Here is a 12264-nt window from a genome sequence, read left to right on the forward strand (position 1 = left end):
CGATGATATACTCATCTACTCCAAGAACGAGGAAGAACATGCCGAACATCTAAGGCTAGTGTTGAAGAAACTTCGAGAGCATCGCCTTTATGCCAAATTTTCTAAATGTGAATTCTGGTTGTCAGAAGTGACCTATCTGGGTCATGTAATATCTGGTAAAGGTATTGCTGTTAACCCCGAGCGAGTTCAAGCCGTCCTTAATTGGACTCCACCTGAATCGGTCAAGCAAGTTCGGAGTTTTCTTGGCTTAGCGAGCTATTGCCGTCGCTTTGTCGAAAATTTCTCCAAAGTTGCTAAACCTCTAACCGAACTCCTCAAGAAAGATAAAAAGTTCGAATGGACCCCACAATGTGAGCACAGCTTTCAGGAACTGAAAAGACGCCTGACTTCTGCTCCCGTACTGGTACCGCCAGACTTCTCCAAGGACTTTGTTATCTACTGCGACGCCTCGCAACAAGGACTAGGTTGCATTCTCATGCAAGATCGACACGTAATTGCTTACGCTTCACGGCAATTGCACCCACATGAGGAGAATTATCCTACTCATGATCTAGAGCTTGCAGCCGTAGTCTATGCACTTAAGACCTGGCGACATTACCTCCTCGGTAATCGTTGCGAAATATTAACTGATCACCAAAGTGTAAAGTACATCTTCACCCAACTGGATTTGAATCTCAGGCAAAGACGTTGGGTTGAGTTGATCACAGACTTCGACTTAGGAATAACCTACACCCCAGGGAAAGCCAACGTCATGGCTGATGCGCTAAGTCGTAAATCTTATTGTAACAACCTGATGTTACAACAAAGTCAACCGTTTCTCCATGAGGAATTTCGGAAGCTTAACCTTCACATTGTTCCTCAAGGTTTTCTTTCCACCGTGGTGGCGAAACCTACCCTTACGGATCAGATCATCAAAGCACAGAAGGTAGATCCGGGAATTTCCCGCATCAAGAGAAACATCAAGAAAGGAGTTGCGAATTGTTTCTCCATTGTTGATCAAGGGGTCGTATACTTCGGGAATCGACTAGTGGTTCCCAAGGTGCGAAACCTGAGGCGATTGATCCTTAAGGAAGCTCATGAATCTCCTCTCACCATTCATCCCGGTAGTACCAAGATGTATCAGGACCTACGCCAGAGGTTCTGGTGGACTAGGATGAAGAGAGAAATTGCTCAATATATTGCTAATTGCGACGTCTGTCGTCGTGTAAAAGCAGAGCATCAACGGCCTGCTGGCACCCTTCAACCCTTAGCTATTCCTGAATGGAAATGGGATAAAATTGGTATGGATTTCATTACCGGTTTTCCCAGGACCAAGAGAGGGAATAATGCTATCTTCGTCGTTGTCGATCGTCTTTCCAAAGTGGCCCATTTCTTACCTATTCGTGAGAGTATAACTGCTAGTCAATTGGCAGATTTATATATCTCCCGAATCATGTCTCTCCATGGTGTTCCTTTGGAAATTAACTCGGATCAAGGAAGTCTTTTCACCTCTCGGTTTTGGGAAAGTTTCCAAAATGCTATGGGAACCCGTCTTTCTTTTAGCACCGCTTTCCACTCTCAGTCGAGTGGTCAAGTGGAACGCGTCAACCAGATACTAGAAGACATGCTTCGAGCCTCTGTTATCTCATTTGGAATGGAGTGGGAGAAATGCCTTCCATTTGCCGAATTTGCCTATAACAACAGCTATCAATCTAGCTTGGGTAAAGCCCCTTTTGAAGTTCTCTATGGACGACGGTGTCAAACACCCCTTAACTGGTCAGAAACCGGGGAAAGACAATTCTTTATCCCGGATATGATTCAGGAGGCAGAAGAGCAAGTTCGCATCGTTCGTGAAAAGTTGAAAACAGCCCAATCTCGTCAAAAGAGTCAGTATGACCGAAAACATAAGGCTATGACTTTCGAGGTTGACGAGAAAGCTTACCTTCGGGTTACTCCTCTGAAGGGAACCCATCGTTTCGGTATCAAAGGAAAATTGGCTCCTCGTTACATTGGACCTTTTCGCATTCTCGCTAAACGAGGAGAAGTTGCCTACTAGTTGGAACTACCTCCGCATCTCTCCAGAGTCCACGATGTCTTCCACGTTTCTCAACTCAGGCGTTGCTTCTCGCATCCTATCCGTGGAGTGGACCACGAAATGCTTGATCTCCAAGATAATCTCACGTATCGAGAGTACCCCATTCGTATCCTCGATCAGGCCGAGCGTACCACTCGACGTCATAATATCAAGTTTCTCAAAGTTCAATGGTCGCACCATTCTGAGGATGAAGCAACTTGGGAAAGGGAGGATCGTCTTCGACTCGAGTACCCCGCCTTCTTTCCGGAAGAACCCAAATCTCGGGATGAGATTCTTTTGAGTGGGGGTGAGTTGTCACACCCTAGCTAGTTTATGCATTAGAGTGTTGCATCATATTGACTCTTTCATCAGAAACCTGAAATGGGGATGACAGAACCCCCAGCCCCCTCTGAAACCAACTAGGGTTTACTAAAAACTTTTTCAATGAACCTGAAATGCCCTTCTAAAATGCCCATCATTTTTGTCTTGGTTCAGAACCTCTGCCAAAAGTGATGCACATTTTCCTAGGCCATCTTAGGGTTTGTGAATTAAATCATAAATATTTGAATTTGGGCATTTAAAATTATATAAAATATTTAAATGCTCAAATATCTCCAAACTAAAATGTTTCATGTTGGAAATAATCCAACTATGGACCAGGAGTGGTTTGGTGATTTTAGGAGTTGCCTAAGTATTTTTATTAATTCAACAAAGTTGCAGAAGTATTAAAAAACAGAAAACAGAGAAAAATAGAAAAACATTACCTGGCGCCAGCACCCGGCCCACCTGCCGGCCCAGCCCAGCGCCGCTCCAGCAAGCTGCTTGCCGGCCAGGCAGGCAGGCAGGTGCCCGACGGCGACCGCAGCGCGCGCCACGCACCTGCTCACCGCCTCGCCGCTCCCCTCGCCCGGTGATGTCGTGGATCGCCCTCCCTCTCTCCCCCGAACCCCCCAGACACCCCCTTTCCTCTCCAGCTCCTCCCCCTCGCGCCCCCCCAGCCATGGCCGACGCTACCGCCGCCGTGCCTACGTCGTAGCCGCGCTCCCCGCCGCCCGTGCGTCCTCTCGTCGTGTCCAGGAGCTCCGCCGCTGTCCACTTCATCGAGCAAGCCGAGCCCCGAGCGCTCGCAACGCCCGAGTCCACCGCAACGACCTCGCCCGAACCGCCATCGCCGGAGATCCCCTTCAACGCCGTCGTCGCTCCGGTCCGTCCCCGGCCGCACCAAGGGCTTCGTCGAACTCCCAGTGAGCTTAGCCATCTTCCCCTCTCTTCTTTTCTTGCTCCCGAGCCGTGTAGCGACCTCCTGGAGCTCAACCGCACCCACCACCGTGGAGCTCGTCGCCGACGTGCTCCCGGTCACCCTCCGACCACTCCACGGTGTCCATCATGCTCACCGCGTCACGTAGCACCTAACTAGCTACTCCCCGCACCTCACCGACCCCCCTAGCAACAAGTTCGACTTCGGACGAACTCCGGTGGCCGCCAAAGTCGTCGCCGGCGCCAACTCCGGCCACCCCGACCCCAACGGACTCCACCAAGAGCTGCGGCTCGTCCTCAGCTCCACTCCGGTGGTCTCCGCGACCCATTTGGTGGCCGAAACGGCCAAAACCACTTCCGCCGCCGCGTCAGGCTCGACGGCGGCTAAACGCCGGTGCAACCGACCCGGGTTTGACCACGGGTGGGCCCTGGTTGACTCCCCTGAGTCAATGACAGGTGGGGCCCAGCCCTGTTAACTAATTAGGATTAGTTTAAATTAATTTTAGTTTAATTAATCACACTGACACGCGGGACCCACTGTCAGGTTTGACCCGAACGTGTCCCGTTGACCTGTTGATGTCACACTGACGTCAGGCTGACGCAGTAATTGATTTTCTGGATTTAATCTAATATAGGAAATTCCAGAATATAGTTTAAACTTCAAAAATTCATAACTTTTATTCTGTAACTCCAAATTAGACAAATTATATATGAAAAATGATCAGAAAAATCCAATCTATCCATCTGTACTATTTTCATGCATGACTAAACAAGTTAACTTGATGTTTAATGCAGAACAAGGAAAAACACTTTAAAGGACCATGTTTGGGTTTGAAATTTGAATCTTTGATTCAAATTGGTTCAAACCCTTCAGGTCTTAGTTGCATTAGCCCAACACACTGATATTGCCATGTTTCATGCATGCATCATATTGTTGCACATTGTTTGGTGATGGTTGTGTATTGGTGTTCTTTGCGGCAGGATCTGCCTCCGAGGAGTACCATGATTACCCTAACGAAGAACCGTATCAGTGCATCGAATCATCAGGCAAGCAACCAACCATTTGATCATATCAATACAATCCCATGTTCTCGCTCCTGCTCTCATTTACTGCATTAAGACAACATGTTTCAAACTGCTGTGTGTTACGGTAGTTGAACCCATTTCCTTTGCATGACCTGTCATTGCCACAGTAACTAGATGAAACCCACTAGCATGTGTAGGAGTTGTTTGAGCCATATGTATGTGTTGTTCCTACCTTGCTATGCCTGCTATGCTTAGAGTCGTGTCAGGTCTGGTTCATCTGGGTGATGGACTAGAGTGAAATGATTATGTCGGTAATGAAAGTGGTGTGGTGAACATGATTTGGTAAAGGTATCGATGAGAGGCCATGTAGGAGTACATGGTGGGTTGTTTCATTGAAGCCGACCTTAAGCACTGAGATCTGTATGTGTGATTTAAGATTCAGCTACTACCATGCATTGGGCCCGAAACCAATGGACCCTCTCGACTTCTTATTCACCCTAGTTCTCTGTCCTGGAGTTGCAAGTAGTTTCTGGTGTTTGTAGTATACTGGAGGCCGTGGACAGCGCTGACCGTAGGGGTGGGCTGTGATGTGGTAGGTACATGGCATGGTGTACCGAATACCCGTTAGGTATCTCGGGAACCCTGTTCACATCGTCTGGGGCTGTGAGCGAAACCTCGGCCGGATCTCCTCATGGATGGAACCCGAATAGGCGATAAACCTGGACTAGAGACTTAGGTGATTAGGTAGGTCGTGGCCGACACCCACGTTGGGCTTCCGCTTGAAGGTTGCCGAGTACATGTCGTGTAAATGACGGTAAGTGGTGAGAGCGTGTATGAAGAAGTACACCCCTGCAGGGTTATCATGATCTATTCGAATAGCCGCGTCCGCGGTAAAGGACTACTTGGTTGCCTATACAGTTCATAGACAAGAAAATGGAAACTACTAAAAGCCTCAAGATAAGTGTGAGTGCCGAGGATGGCTCTTCCGTAGGAAGACGGAGGTGGATCCTCGATAGTGTATTGAAGTGGTGATTAGTGGACTCGTGTGCGCAAAACTATTTCAAGTTGGAGTCTCGTAGGATAGTCTAGCCAAGAGTCAAAGATGGCTTGCTGCAATAACTCCACCAACCCTTCTTGATAATGTGCATGTATGTAGGACCTGATGTAAGTCTTGCTGAGTACCTTTGTACTCATGTTGCTATAATCTACATTTTTTACAGAAGACGCTGCAACCCCTTCTGATGGGTTCTTCGTAGACGTTGACATCAATGAGTAGGCTAAGGCCCAGGTGGTGACCCTGAGCTTGTGAAGGACCACGTAGTATAGCTAGGCTTTCCAAGCCTCTTTTATTTTACTAGTTGTCTGTACCTAGACAAGTTACTTCCGCTGCTGGTTTGTATGACTGTATGACTTGAATGCTGGGTCGTGTGACCCGTATCTATGTGTATGTTATGTATGGCTCTCTGAACCTTAAATAAAGTACTTGTGTCGTAGAGTCATGTTGTGATGCCATGTTGTATTTGCACATATCGAGCATATTGTGTGTATGTTATTGAAATGCTTGGTATGTGTGGGATCTGACTATCTAGTTCTTTATCTTTAGTACCCTCTCTTACCGGGAAATGTCTCCTAGTGTTACCGCTGAGCCATGGTAGCTTGCTACTGCTCTGGAACACTTAGGCTGGCCGGCATGTGTCCTTCTTCGTTCCTGTGTCTGTCCCTTCGGGGAAATGTCACGCATTGAGTACCGGAGTCCTGTTAGCCCGCTACAGCCCGGTTTACCGAAGTCCTGCTAGCCCAGTGCTACAGCCCGGACCCACTTGCTGATGACCGACACATTCGGAGCTGGGTCATGGATGCCTGTCCCTGTAAGTCTGTGCCACTTTGGGTTTACGACTAGTCATGTCAGCCCGGGCTCCTTATCATATGGATGCTAGAGACACTATCATATACGTGAGCCAAAAGGCGCAAACGGTCCCGGGCAAAGTTAAGGCGACACCCGTGGGGATACCGTGCGTGAGGCCGCAAAGTGATATGAGGTGTTACAGGCTAGATCGATGTGAAATCGAGTCGGGGTCCTGACAATGATGATGGCGGGGAACCGACTGATATTAACGAGGAAGGGGGCACCATCTACCAGCGTGGTGCTACATGGCTCCTGGACGTGTCGGCGACCTGCGAACAGAGGTGGTTGATTTTCCTTGATGGGGAGAGGTAAGTGCATTTAATCTTTTTGTACCCTTCTGCATTCACGTTTCTTCAAATATCTAATGCGTTGTCCTTGTCATGCTGCATGGGTTGGGACCACCATCATAGTGTCCGCCGGCCCAACTCCGTCCTTGGAGTTCTTTGTCGGCAAAATTTCCCGGGGTTTGTTACGTTGCCTGGTGAGGGTCGGCTTCCAGAGCTTGGATTGAGTTGGGAGCACTACTTGGCTGCCTCGGCCCCGCCGAGTGAGATTATCGACGGTGTCTTGTGCAAGACGAGGGCATTCGTGGTGATTAGAAAGTTCTTGGTAATTTCTCCTTTACACAATAAAAAATCTTCAACTAGCTAGTTATTAATTATACTAATAAATATTGTGTCATTTGATTGCAGACATTCTACAGGTGTGAGGAGGTATACGAGGAGGAGGCGGCAAATGTTATCGATAACGTCTGCAAGCGCCTACTACAGAACTTACGGCCTGAGGCTTGGGTGCAGGCCGTTCGAGACTACTACGCCGCGTGTGGTATCAGGAAGACAAAGCCGACGTCCTGCGAGAAGCTCTTGAGTAAGGATGAGTAGATGAAGGTAATTCTTAAGGCCTTGTACTTTACTTCCTTCATTTAGTAATTCATAGCCGTAGTGCTCAAGTTTCTATTTCCTAACTTAGGCCCCTCCGAGATGCTGTGCGGATGGGATGGATTGTTGGGAGGTGTTGGTCAATGAGTGGTGCTCAAAAGAATGGCGAGCCCTCCACAACGAGGCCCAGGACAAACGTGCCCAAATGGAAGGTGTGCCACACCATCAAGGCAGCTCCAACTTATATCAGTACGGGCGGAACTTGGTATGTTGTTTGCTTCATGAATCATGCAATTCGTTCGTCATGCTAGCTGTCAGCCCTTTAATTACTAATTTTCTTTGTTTCTCTCTTTCAGACACGCTACAATAAGGCGGATAAGGTGCCAGAGGTGTACGACCTGTATGCCATGGCCCACACTGGCTCTTACAAGAAAGTCAAGGCATTCTCTGCGTCTGACCTCGATGATCCAAAAAACTTCACCAACATCTCCTCCCACGACAAGCTCGTGAAATATAGAGATGGGGGAAGGTGAGGAAAGGGTAGGACTTTAACCCGAGCCAGGGTCCCATTGATACCGAGCTTCTGATGATATCTAGTGGCGGGAGGTCCCATGGCTCCATAGCCATGGGAGATGGACTTATCCGTTGTCCTAGCACTCTCCCGGAGATCAAGGCGCGCCAGTCGAGCTCCGCTCCTGAGATAAGGCCTCGTGAGCGGCCAGTCCAACTCGCCTTCAAGGTTAGTTATACGTACTCAGCTATCTTTCTCCATTAGATTGTGTGCGCTTCCATCAATGATTACAAATGGTAACGAGGAGTGGTGTTGCAGGCTGCTATACAAAGTGAGAGAGATAGAACGGAGAAACTTCTGGCGGAGGCGGCGGAGAGGCAGTGGGAGTCGGAGGAGAGGACAACAAAGATGTTGGAGGAGGAGAGGGCACGGAATGACATGCAGGCAAGGGCCATGTACGAGCTCCTTGTGGTAAGTTTTTTCTACACATTAGCCAAAACATTCATGTAGTGTTTGTCTCATTACTAACTAGTATGATTGAGTCGTCAAAACCAAATGTGCACTCTGTGTGTGAGAAGTCCGGTCAGACCGCTCCACCGATGCCGGTGATTGCTCCTGGGACCACGGTCAGTTTAATTTAAATGGACATTACTTGCTAGTCTTAACATTTGAGTGTCATCATGCTAACGAGACATTGGAAATGATCTTTGGTGCAGCATAACTCCAGACAAGCATCGCACGATCCTTCTCCAGCTACCGGCACGAGCCACCCTGCTACAACACGTCCATGATCACGGTAAGTGTCTCTAGTGTTTTGCTTAACAAATGCATAAATACCTAGACTTAGCTTTATTTCCTCCAATATGCTTACCATAATGACTTAGAGTTAGCTTCTTTTCCTCCAAAATGACTTAATAAGCTTACTAACCTTCTAAACCATCCATCTTACCTAGGCTAGCTCTAAAATGATGCACTTTACCCAAGTTGGCTCTAAAATGACCCATTTTACCTAGATTAGCTCATAAACGATCCATTTCACCTAGGTTAGCTCCAAAATGACCCATCTTACATAGGCCAGCTCCAAAATGACCCATTTTACCTAGATTAGCTCATAAATAATCCATGTCACCTAAATTAGCTCTTAAATGATCCATTTCACCTTAGTTAGCTCAAAAACGATCCATTTCACCTTAATTAGCTAAAAAAACGATCCATTTCACCTTACTTAGCTCATAAACGGGCCATTTCAACTAAGTTAGCTCATAAATGATCCATTTCACCTAAGTTAGCTCAAATACGATCCATTTCAACTTAGTTAGCTCAAAAACAACCCATTTCACCTTAGTTAGCTCATAAACGACCCATTTGAACTAAGTTAGCTCATAGATGATCCATTTCACCTTAGTTAGCTCATAAACGACCCATTTCAACTTAGTTAGCTCATATATGATCCATTTCACCTAAGTTAGCTCATAAATGACATATACTTCTTGTTCTAGTCTTCTTCTTCTAGTCACCTATTTCTAACTTTCTTATTTGCCATTTTGCAGATTTCATTCACTTCATGAAAGCTAGCTTGCTATGATGGAGTTCTTGTTTTTTCTTTGATGAAACTTTGCATGGTATCTAGCTTGCTATGATGGAACTTGCTATATTGATCAAACTTTGCACTGTAATATGTATATGGATGGAACTTGCTTATGTATGAATGGATGAAACTTAATTATGTGCTGGATATATATGTGATATGTTTGCTGTTAAATAGCCCTGTGAAATATATCTATATATGTCTATTTGCTGTGAAAATTGTTGGATTCATAAAAAACAAAAATAGAGCCAATATACAGGCTCTTTGCCGTCTGCCACCGACGGCAACGACCTCTTTGTCGTCCGCCGCGGACGGCAAACTGGACACGTGGCAGCCAACTTTGCTTCTTGGGAGCTGACCCATTTGGCCAGTTTGCCTAAAGTGGCAGACCGCAAAGAGTGGTGACGTCATGTTGACATCATGCAGCGGACGGCAAAGGGCTGCCATTAGCCACCTAACGGACTAACAGAGAAATTTTTGCCGTCTGCTTTCTTTGCCATCCGTTGCGGATGGCAAAGGACCCTTTGCCGTCAGCCGCATAAAGCGGACGGCAAAGTAGCTGTTTACCGGATCTTACTTTGCCGTCCTTGTTTGCCGTCCGCGACGGACGGCAAAGTCCTTTGCCGTCCGCCATTCATGCCTTTGCCTTCCGCCGTGGTAGACGGCAAAGTAGCTGATTCCTGTAGTGTATAGTTCATTTCATTCAAAATCATCTAGTTTTTATAAGAAAGCTAATCTATTTTAAGATTCATGGAATTGTGCATCGTAAGACATAAAGTAAAAAACAAATAATGGCAAATCATGTACAAAAACATTTGTGCAATTATGATACGGAAGATTCTAGAACAAATAAGAAGTGCTTGTGTTTTGATGTTTGTGCATTATGCTTAAGTTCAACCATGGAGTCTTCTAGATTATACATGTGGCGAAATCTGGTGGAATCTAGATGATATCCAACGGCCAATAGTGCTCAAATTTGCCATCTTTGGACCTTCAGATTCGCCTCATCCAACGACCATCTTTCAAAGTTAAAGTTACCCGCTCACAATATAAAAAAATATATAATATAATATATATAGGGGTATAGATATAGATATGCGATGCGAAAGCCGCCCATCATCTCCAATTACATGCACGGAGGCGACATGGGCAAATGATGTCTGCCATCGGTATCTCAAAGTCAAATCAGTCTGACCTTGTTCAATGTGTATACATTACAACATGCTCGTTTCCAAAGCACACCGCGCAGATCTCCGTTATATTCATGCATGCATGGGTTTCAAACATCAGGATCTCTTATTCAAATATTTGAATTCAACTTTACATTGATTATGACCTCACCTATTCTTTTACACCCACTCAGTAGTCTTCTCTTTATAATTGTACCACTAACTTTCTCTCGTGCATGCATGCACACACACTACCAGTCGGCATTATCTATCGCACGCATGCAATCTTTTTCTTCAGGTCGGTCTCCCATGAAGGCACACACCCACACACATCCCCCTCTCCCTCATACCGGGCATTCTTTATCTCTCACGCGTGCATGCGCAACGATCGATGTTCCTCTATGTATGTGTGTATATAGCTAGGTCTTTCATAGTTTTCTACACAAACCGATCAATTGATATATCCAATGAGGTCTCACCCTCTTTCCCACGTCCACATCGATCAATCTATACCTCTCCCACGTCCACATCGATCAATCTATACCTCTCTATATAGGATTAACATAAATAGCCAATACACCCACATTAATTATATATCCAACGTCCCCCTCTCATCATCCATCCCTTCCGCTCCATCTCTCAGATGCGTGCACAATGGCGAAGACAGGGGGTAGTAAGGGCCCTGCCCCCCCCTAACATCATTATATATCAAGGATAATATGAATGTGATTATTAGACAATTGCTGCTAAAAAAGGTTTAATTTCATGAATTGTCCCTCCTCGTAAAGGATTAGCAATGCTTGGCCCCCTAGCTCATTTATTTTTCATGGCTCCGCCACTGCGTGCAACAGCTCACGGGTTCGCCCCCTCTCTCTAAATATCAATCTCGCACTTGTGCATTCCTTCATAGTCTCCCTCCACTCGTCCCCTCGCACCATCTTCTAGGCCCCCACCGGATTTTGCCACATGTACAATCTAGCAGACTCCATGGTTGAACTTAAGCATAATGCACAAACCTCAAAACAATAGTGGTTCTCTTTTGTTCTAGAATCTTCCGTATCATAACTGCACAAACTTTTTTTCTAGTTGAATTGCCATTATTTGTTTTTACTTTATGCTTTACAACGCACAATTCCATGAATCATAAAATAGATTAAGGGCTTCTTTGATTCAAAGGATTCTCAAAGGAATTTTGGAGGATTCTAATCATTAGGAATTTTTCCTATCTTGGTTGTTTGATTCGTAGGATTGTAAACCATAGGAATTTTTCCATATGATTCATTTGCACTAGATTTCATAGGAAACATCCCATCCACTCAAACCTCTTTGAAAGAATTTTGCGTTTTTTCTATGCACAATCAAACACTCGTACAATCTTGTAGGATTCAATACGACATTCCACTATAATCCCATGTTTTTCGTATTCACGCGTTCTTAGCTTTTTTATAAAAACTAATTTGTTTTTGAATGAGATGAACTATGAGAATTAAACGAAGGTCTAAATCACGCATATATGACTAAGAGCTTACATGCTATAGTGTGGTACTTATTCATAATTTGGTTGCAAAATCTGATGCGTGCGATGAACGTGTAAATTACTAGTACTTCGAGTATGTGAAAAACACGTAAATTATAATACCAATGGCACGCTACACAGTGTCTCTCTTACAGTTCATGAAGCCACGTGGCACATGTGGAGGCATTGTGGCGACCTCCTTGTGTGGATTGATCACAGTAACGTGCTGCTGGTTCCAGAAGAATGTACTCGTCCTCCCTGAGCCATACTGGCGGTACATGCATGAAGCGAAGATGTGCACGCACGCCACACACGCACTCATTCCCTTGCACGCACACGCGGGTACACGGGCGGACGCAA

Source organism: Triticum aestivum, chromosome 4B (genome assembly GCF_018294505.1).
Source record: "Triticum aestivum cultivar Chinese Spring chromosome 4B, IWGSC CS RefSeq v2.1, whole genome shotgun sequence".
In the NCBI taxonomy this organism is placed as follows: Eukaryota; Viridiplantae; Streptophyta; class Magnoliopsida; order Poales; family Poaceae; genus Triticum; species Triticum aestivum.